Raw genomic sequence first — 9,759 nt, 5'->3', positions numbered from 1 at the left:
TAGTAGATGAGTCCAATGTCTTAATAGATAGCTTCAAAAGTGCATGGTCAGAAATGGTAATGGAGTCATATTTACAATCAATAACATCTGTAAGTAAACGGTGATCAATAAAAAAGTAATCAATTCTTGAATAATTATGATAAAATTGAGAAAGGTATGAAAACTCTTTGTCATTGGGGTGTAAAAAATGCCAGATTTCGGTAATTCCAGAATCAATCATAAAGGAATTAATAAGAGAGGCTGATTTATTCGGAAGAGCTTGGGTGGGCTTAGATCTATCCATCGAAAGGTTTAAACAACAGTTAAAATCCCCACCCATTATCAGCATATACTGATTCAAATTAGGAAAGGATGTAAATAGACACTTAAAAAATTCAGGGCAATCAGTGTTTGGAGCATAAAACAACTTTTTGGTTAAAAAGTAGACCAGTAATAAGCAAAAATCTACCTTGTGGGTCTGAAATGGTTTCATAGTGTATAAAGGAGGTTGAAGAATCTATAAAAGTGGAAACGCCTCTTACTTTGGCTTGGGAATTCGAGTGATTCTGTTGAAAACTAAAAAAGCATTGACTATCCACCTTCCTCACATGAGTCTCTTGTACAAAGATAATATTAGCATTCATTCTGTGGAATACTTTGAATATTTTTTTCCGTTTGATCGGATGATTTAAACCATTAGTATTCCAAGAAACAAAATTAATAATCTTATCCATATTGCCAATATTTATTACAATTAACACATAAGGTTAAAAAAAAAAGATGAACTCATGAATCCGGAAGAGGGAAGTAAGTTCAAGGAGGAACCGGAAGTCATGACACTGCAACCATTTTTGTCGTTTCGAATCAGGCCAGGAAGTAAAACTAAGTGTGAAGCAAGCAAAAAGAAATCCCCCTCCCTCCACCCTCAAAACCAAAGCCAAAAAGAGGCAAGCAAGCAATCTAATACTAAATTTACCCCCATGTCTCAAGACGGCAACTCAAACAAAAAAAGTTAAATAAAAGATACAAACCACCCATATTATAAGAAAGGGTTAGAAAGATTAAAGTATGCAATTAGTACTACATATATATAAAACAAAAGGATTTAAAACAATAATTTAAAACCCATAATGGATAATATTGTATTAGTGTTTCAAAAGAAAGTCCTTAAACTTATTCAGACACATCAAAACAGATATGACATATCCAAGCACTAAGGTCTTTCGGCAAGAAGAAACAACATTTTATTTTTTAAAAAATCTTAATATTTAAATGTTAAAAATATAAAAAAGTGGAGATGAACTTAAAAGAAAACCCAATGAATTACTTTCACAACTAACAGAATAATATTATTAAAGAACTCAGAATAAACCAAAAATGGACTTTTACTGTGTGTAAGAAATACATGTAAGCAATCACGTAAAAAAAATCATCATTTTATAAAAGATCCAAATCTATAAACTTATTTTTACATTAGTCAACTCGTAGAAACAATAAAGTGTTATTCTTCAAGGAATCCGCTGGAGATTTGAACAGCCGATAAGTTCCATCATTGAGAGCAACTCTCAAATATGCTGGAAATAACAGTGCTTGCTTGTAGCCTTCTTGATGAATTTCCGACATAACCGATATAAAACCCTTAAAACTTCGGGACTATAGTCTTCCAGAATACGGAATTTAAGATCTTGAAAGCTGATGATACCCTTTTTCCGGGCAGCCCGAATCAAACGCTCTTTGGTATTAGGTCGTGGTTTCAAACTTGAATCTGAATGAAAATGAGAAATGCGATGTGCACGGTCAATTATTGGAGGAGTATCCAGTACTTCTGAGCCAAAGACATCCATTAAAAATTTGGAGAAAAATACAGTGAGATTGCCGTTCTCAAATTTTTCCGGAATCCCAATTATCCGGAGATTTTGTCTTCGAGAGCGGTTTTCAAGATCAGTGATTTTAGATTTATAACGATCCAGCAGTTGAAAAGTCGAAGCTTGCTGTTGTTGCAGAGTTTCAATTATGCGATCTCTCTGGCGAGCGGCATCTTCAAGAACTAAAATACTTGCTTGTTTTTGTGAATCTAGTGTAAGTGATTGAAGTTTTGCGTCAATTTAAAATTTCATCCAACATAGAAAGCTTTGAGGTTAATTTATTCTCCAGTTTTTCAAGTCTGTCGTCCGTAAGCTTCGCAATTGCTTCTAAAGTTAACGGTTCTTTCGTCTGTTTCGATTCCTTTGCTTTAGACATTTCAACGAGTTGAAAATGATTCAAACAATTGAAAAAGATTTCATACGTCTGAACCCCTTTAGAATAGGTATAAAAAGATCATTTAGGGGGGCGTTTGTAGGTTAAAAAAAAAGTAAAAGGATTGGAGCGAAGCCTAAAACCGTTTCATTCCATAAGTGTCATCTTGAGACCACATGCCATCCCGGAATCTCATTCTCACCCACAGGACGTCCAATCAGTTCCCTGAAGGAATGAATAACCTCTGACCACAGCTCGTCTCTTCTCCACACTTCCCTCCTCAGTCTCAGAGCCAGACTAAGTGCCAGAGACCCTTCTGCTGTGACCTTCCTTTACTTGGTCATCCCCACCATCCCTGACAATATCTAAAGTGATATCTGTGTTGTTCAGGGGGATGGACACAGGGGTAAACTGCTCTCGCTGTTTCCTGACAGTCACCCAGTTTCCTGTGCCGTGCCCCTTGGGTGCAACGACCTCTCAAATGTCCTACCTATCACCCCTTCAGCCTCCCGAATGATCTGGAGTTCATCCAGTTCCAGCTGCAACTCCTGAATGTGGATTGTTCGGAGCTGAAGCTGGAAGCCCTTCTCACAGGTGTAGTTATCAGGGACACAGGAGGGTCCCCTGCCTTCCCACATCCCGCAAAGGAGCTTTCCACTATCCCGCCTGGCATCTCCACTGTTCCAACTGAACAAATGAAAAGGGGGCAAAAAAAAATTCTACCTTTGGCATGACTTTGCCTTCTCTGACTGAAGGCTCTCCCCACTGAAACCTCAAAGAATTAAAGCCTCAATGTCTCCGCTCCAACTCTGTCCACTCCAACAGTGACCGCTCCACTTGCTCCTGCCTGACTTGTTCTTGATAATCAACCCTAAATACAGATTGGCTACTGCTGAAAGCTCAAAAATAACCTGCCCTGAACCACTGCCTTTAATACTCGGTCGGTGAACCTGAGTGAATTACGTCCTCTCAAGCGTCTGATCTCTCCGATTCACGTTGGGTCAAAGCTTGGTTGGGGGACACAAGGATGAATGACTGACTGAAACCCATCCCACATTCAGAGCAGGTGACCACCCTCCCCACAATGTGAACCCACCACTGTCTCTGCAGCGTGGATAAGTGTGTGAATGCCATCCCACAGTCTGAGCAGGTGACCACCCACACCACAGTGTGAACCCACCACTGTCTCTGCAGTGTGGATCAGTGTGTGAATGCCTTCCCACAGTCTGAGCAGGTGACCACCCTCCCCACAGTGTGAACCCACCACTGTCTCTGCAGTGTGGATCAGTGTGTGAATGCCTTCCCACAGTCTGAGCAGGTGACCACCCTCCCCACAGTGTGAACCCACCACTGTCTCTGCAGTGTGTATCAGTGTGTGAATGCCATCCCACAGTCTGAGCAGGTGACCACCCTCCCCACAGTGTGAACCCACCACCGTCTCTGCAGTGTGGATCAGTGTGTGAATGCCTTCCCACAGTCTGAGCAGGTGACCACCCTCCCCACAGTGTGAACCCACCACTGTCTCTGCAGTGAGGATCAGTGTGTGAATGCCTTCCCACAGTCTGAGCAGGTCAACGTCCTCTCACTGCTGAAAACAGTCTGGTCTTTTGTTAGCCGAGATGAATGTATGCATTAATTCCCACAGTCAGAGCAGATGAACAGCTTCTATACAGTGTGAACTCGCTGATGTTCGCTCAGTAATGTCTGAGTGAATTCCTTCCCGTCTGAGCAGTTGATGTTCAGTCAGTTGAAATGTCTGAGCGAATTCATTCCCACAATCAGAACAGGTGACTGGCGTCCCCCAGTGTGAACTCGCTGATGGACTTTGAAGCCTGATGACTGAGTGAATCCCTTTCCACAATCTGAGCAGGTGAATGGTTTCTCCCCAGTGTGAATTCGGCAGTGCCTCACCAGGTTGGATGACTCAGTGAATCCCTTCCCACATTCAGAGCACGTGAATGGCTTCTCCCCAGTGTGAATTCGGCTGTGCTTCACGAGGTGAGATGAGTCAGTGAATCCTTTCCCACATTCAGAGCATGTGAATGGCTTCTCCCCAGTGTGAATTCGGCTGTGCTTCACAAGGGAGTCTGAATCAGCGAATCCCTTCCCACATTCAGAGCAGCTGAACGGTTTCTCCCCAGTGTGAATTCGCTGATGTACTTTCAGATGAGATGACTGAGTGAACCCCTTCCCACATTCAGAGCACGTGAATGGCTTCTCCCCAGTGTGAATTCGGCTGTGCTTCACAAGGTGGGATGAGTCAGCGAATCCCTTCCCACATTCAGAGCAGCTGAATGGTTTCTCCCCAGTGTGAACACGCTGATGTACCTTCAGATGAGATGACCGAGTGAATCTTTTCCCACATTCAGAGCACGTGAATGGCTTCTCCCCAGTGTGAATTTGGCAGTGCTTCACAAGGGAGTATGACGCAGTGAATCCTTTCCCACATTCAGAGCAAGTGAATGGCCTCTCCCCAGTGTGAACTCGCTGATGCACCTTCAGATGCGATGAGTGAGTGAATCCCTTCCCACATTCAGAGCAGCTGAAAGGTTTATCCCCAGTGTGAATTTGCTGATACGCCTTCAGTTGAGATGACTTAGTGAATCTTTTCCCACATTCAGAGCAGCTGAACGGTTTCTCCCCAGTGTGAATTCGCTGATACACCTTCAGTTGATACGACTGAGTAAATCCCTCCCCACATTCGGAGCAAGTATATGGCTTCTCCCCAGTGTGAACTCGCTGGTGTCTTTGTAGTGTGGATGAATGAGTGAATCGCTTCCCACATTCAGAGCATGTGAATGGCTTCTCCCCGGTGTGAATTCGGTAGTGCTGCACAAGGTGGGATGAGTCAGCGAATCCCTTCCCACATTCAGAGCAGCTGAACGGTTTCTCCCCAGTGTGAACACGCTGATGTACCTTCAGATGAGATGACCGAGTGAATCTTTTCCCACATTCAGAGCACGTGAATGGCTTCTCCCCAGTGTGAATTCGGCTGTGCTTCACAAGGGAGTCTGAATCAGCGAATCCCTTCCCACATTCAGAGCAGCTGAACGGTTTCTCCCCAGTGTGAACTCGCTGATGTACTTTCAGATGAGATGACTGAGTGAACCCCTTCCCACATTCAGAGCAGGTGAATGGCTTCTCCCCAGTGTGAATTCGGTAGTGCTGCACAAGGTGGGATGAGTCAGCGAATCCCTTCCCACATTCACAGCAGCTGAAAGGTTTCTCCCCAGTGTGAATTCGCTGATGAACCTTCAGTTGATATGACTGAGTAAATCCCTTCCCACATTCGGAGCAAGTGAATGGCTTCTCCCCAGTGTGAACTCGCTGGTGTCTCTGTAGTGTGGTTGAATGAGTGAATCTCTTTCCACAGTCTGAGCAGGTGAACGGCATCTTCTCAGTGTGAACTCGCTGGTGTTCATTCAGTTGGGATGATTGAGTGAATCCTTTCCCACATTCAGAGCAGGTGATTGGCCTCTCCCAGGTGTGAACTCACTGGTGTCACTGTGGCGTGGTTGAGTGTGTGAATGCCTTCCCACCATGTAAACAGGTTACCGTCCTCTCACTGGTGAATTTTTGGATCTATCTTTAGCATCGACAACGGAATGAACTGCTTCCCGCTTGCAGAACAGGTGGAGCGTCTCACTGTGGTGTGAACTTGCTGATGTATTTTCAGACTGGATGACTGAGTAGTTCCCTTCCCTCACACAGAGCAGGTGAATGGCCTCTCTCCACTGTGAACTCACTGGTGTGTCTGTGGGTAGGCTGTGAGTGAATCCCTTCCCACACTGAGAGAAGGAGAATGATATCTCACTGCGATCAATCATCTGGCAATTCAGACAGTCAGATGTTTGAATCCCTTGCACAATCAATGCAGTTGAAGAACTGATCTTCAGTGAACAAATGCTGGTGTGTTCTCAGCACACCGGTTCCAGTGGATTTCACAGAGTTACAGCAGAAAACTTCAACTCAGACAGAAAACACATTTCCAGCTGGGATGAGATAATTCATCTCCAAGAATCAAAAACAGATGTATTGTTGTTGCAAAGAAAATATTTGGCCACTCCTTATATATCCAGAAAGAGACAGCAAAGAGACACTGCACAAGTGTTCTGCCATTCCAAACCTGTAAAAATATTTGAAAGGACATCAATGCGTGAAGGACAATTTTTTCAAGTGAGATTTTAGTCTGTGGTGAGAACGTAAGAAATTGGAGCACGAAAACGTCACCTGGCCCATCTCCACCAACCTGCCTTTTCCCCATCACCCTTAATTTCCCTACTTTGCAAAAATCTATCCAACTTTGTCTCCAATGCATTTACTGAGGTAGCCTCCACTGCTTCATTGGGCAGAGAAATCCACAGATTCACCACAGTTCTTCATCTCCATCCCAAATGCCCCCAATGTTAAAGTTCTAGTCCCATCTACTAGTGCAAACAACTTTCCTGCCGCAATCTTATCTATCCATTTCATCATTTTACATGTTTCTATAAGATCTCTCAATGTGAGCTCTGGCTCCATCATAATATTACCCAGTTCATCTCATGTTGAGATATACCGCAGGTGACTGTGGGAAGCGAGGGAGGAGATTGCTGAGCATCTGGCGATGATCTTTTTATCATCAATAGGGATGGGAGAAGCACCCGAGGATTGTTCAAGAAAGGGAGTAGAGGTAACCCAGGAAATTATAGACCAGTGAGTCTTGCATCAGTCGTGGGCAATTTGTTGGAGAAGATCCTAAGCGGGAGGACTTATGAGCATCAGATTAGGGGTAGTCAGCAAGGCTTTGTCAAGGGCAGGTCATGCCTTACCAACCTGATTGAACTCTTTGGGGATGTAACATTGATGAAGGTAGAACATTGGATGTAGTGTACGTGGTTTTCAGTAAGACTTTTGATAAGTTTCCCCATACGAGGCTCATTGAGAAAGTAACGAGGAAGGATCCAAGGAGAGCTGCTTTGCGGATCCACAACTGGCTTGGCCACAGAAGGCAAAGAGTGGTTGTCGATGGTCTGTATTCTGCATGGAGGATGTGACCAGTGATATTCTGCAGCGATCTGTTCTGGGACCCCTCCTCTCTCTTCATTCTGACTTTTAAAAATGACCTTGATGAGGAAGTAGAAGGGTGGGTGTGTAAGTTTGTCGATGACGCAAATGTAGTGGGAACTGTGGATAGTCTGAACAGTAGAGCGTTACATCGATAGGATGTAGAACTGGACTGAGAATTGGCAGATGGAGTTCAACCTGGTGGTTCATTTCGGTAGGTCCAATTTGAAGACAGAATACAATATTAATGATAGGACCCTTGGCAGTTTGGAGGATCAGCGAGATCTTGGGATCTGTGTCAATAGTTCATGCAGAGCTGCTACGCAGCTGGACAATGTTTTTAAGAAGGCCTTCATCAGCCATGGGACTGAGTTCAAAAGCGGTGAGGTACTATTACAGATATAAAAGGCCTTCGTTACTCCCTACTTTTAGCACTCTGTTCAATTCTGATCACCTCACTACTGGAAAAAATGCTCTAAATAGGGTGCAGAGGAGATTTACAAGGATGTTGCTTGGATTGGAGAGCATGCCTTACATTAATAGGGTGAGTAAGCTTTGGAGCGATGGAAGATGAAAGGTGACCTGAGAGAGTTGTATAAGATGATGAGAGGCATTGATCGTGTGGATAGCCAGAGGTTTTTTCCCAGGGCTGAGCTAGCTAACATGCGGGGGCATAGTTTTAAGGTGCTTGGAAGTAGGTACAAGGGGGATACCAGAGGTAATTTTTTCGCACAGAGAGTGGTGGGTGCATGGAATGCACTGCCAGTGACGGTGGTAGAGGCGGATACAATCAGGGTCTTTTCAGACACTGTTAGGTACGTACGTGGAGCTTAGAATAATAGAGGTCTATGTGGTAGTCAAACTCTAGACAGTTTCAAGAGTAGGTTTTATGGTCAGCATGATATTGTGGGCCGAAGGGCCTGTAATATATTGCAGACTTCTGTTTCTATGTTTAGATATGAACTCCTCATCTTCTAACATGTCACGGATCAGGCATCCTGACTGACCAACAAATTCCCTGACTGTAAACACAAAGTACACTGCAGATGCTGTGGTCAAATCAAGATGTACAAAAATGCTGGATGAACTCAGCAGGTCGAGCAGCATCCGTTGAAAGAACGTTGACTGCTTCTTTCGACGGATGCTGCCTGACCTGCAGCGTTCATCCAGCTTTTCTGTACGTCTAAATTCTCTGACTGTATTCCCTCTGTATGAGAATAGGCTATTTTTGCCTTCAATCAACCTGTGTCTTGGCTCAATTTGTCCTGATTTTTGGTATCATTTCAAGCGCTGGTCATGCTCCACAACAGTACACAGTGAACTTGTTACTACATGTCGGATCCTGGACATTTTCTAATTACTGGGATCCCCTTCCACCCCCAGCTGATTGACAGTGATGAACCCATCGATGGCAATGACTATGAAGGGGTGGGCAGTAGTTATTCTCATTGGAATGGGGCACCTTTGTGATGTGCAAGCTACAAGTCACTTGTCATCAAGAACAAGGTGTTTCATATCGTTATTTACACAGAGAACTAAAGTTGACTGGAGGATTTCTTTTTGCCATACAGTACTAATTTACATTTCCACTGACTGGAAGGTAGACTCTTCATCCAAGAGTAACTGGACACTATATTTTTGTTCTGAGGTACTGATCCTCGGATTGACATGGCTGGAGGTCGCAGTATTTGGGCATATTCTAAGGGGACAATGCTGGTAGTGTCACCCATGGCTGCCTCCTTACCCAGCAGACACCAAGAACAAGAAACCTGTCTATCCGCGATTCAAGGACCCAGCAATGCGCATGCGCCGGAGAAATGGCGGCGCCGCCAGCTCTGAATCAGCCGTTAACTCCCCGTCACTCGGGTAAATCGTGGGGCTGAGAGAGACGGAAAGGACTGGGACTGTCCTGAGGTGCCGGACCAGTGGGGACGGAGCTCATAGTAATGTTCCTTCAATCGCGGTGCAGACGCCGGTAATTAAGTTACCACCCGCGGCCCCGCTCCTACCTGCGTCCGATCCCTGCGGGCCTCTCATCTACTGAGCGCATGCGCAATATTCGCGATTGGCTGTGACGCCCACGCATGCGCATTTGTTTAAACAGGATTAAAAAAAAATCTGCAGATGTGGAAATCCAAAACAACACCCACAAAATGCTGGAGGAACTCAAGGGGGCAGAAAGCAACGATGGAGGGGAGAGAACAGTCGGCGTTTCAGACCGAGACCCTTCTTCAGGACTGGAAAGGAAGGGAGGGAGAAAGAATGTGGGGTGGAGGGGAGGTGATACATCAGATTAGTCGGGCGTGAAGTAAAGAGCTGGGAAAATTGATGAAAGAGATAAAGGACTGCAGAATAATCATGATGATGTTAATAATAATAAATAAATACATTATTGATCCCGAGTGGGGAATTCTTTCGTTACAGCAGCGACATTTAGAAACACAATTAGCAGTGTGCAGACTTTACTAAAAATAACCCGGGAATAATGATATACAC

General features: G+C 44.4%; 1 pseudogene; it reads right to left on the bottom strand.

Annotated features, from left to right (window-relative positions):
* Positions 1-3,619: 3,619 nt before the first annotated feature.
* Positions 3,620-9,300, bottom strand: LOC140716732 (uncharacterized; annotated as a pseudogene).
* Positions 9,301-9,759: the final 459 nt, after the last annotated feature.

The sequence above is a fragment of the Hemitrygon akajei genome, chromosome 26 (genome assembly GCF_048418815.1).
Source record: "Hemitrygon akajei chromosome 26, sHemAka1.3, whole genome shotgun sequence".
Lineage (NCBI taxonomy): Eukaryota > Metazoa > Chordata > Chondrichthyes > Myliobatiformes > Dasyatidae > Hemitrygon > Hemitrygon akajei.
This window is presented reverse-complemented; position numbering and strand designations above follow the sequence as displayed.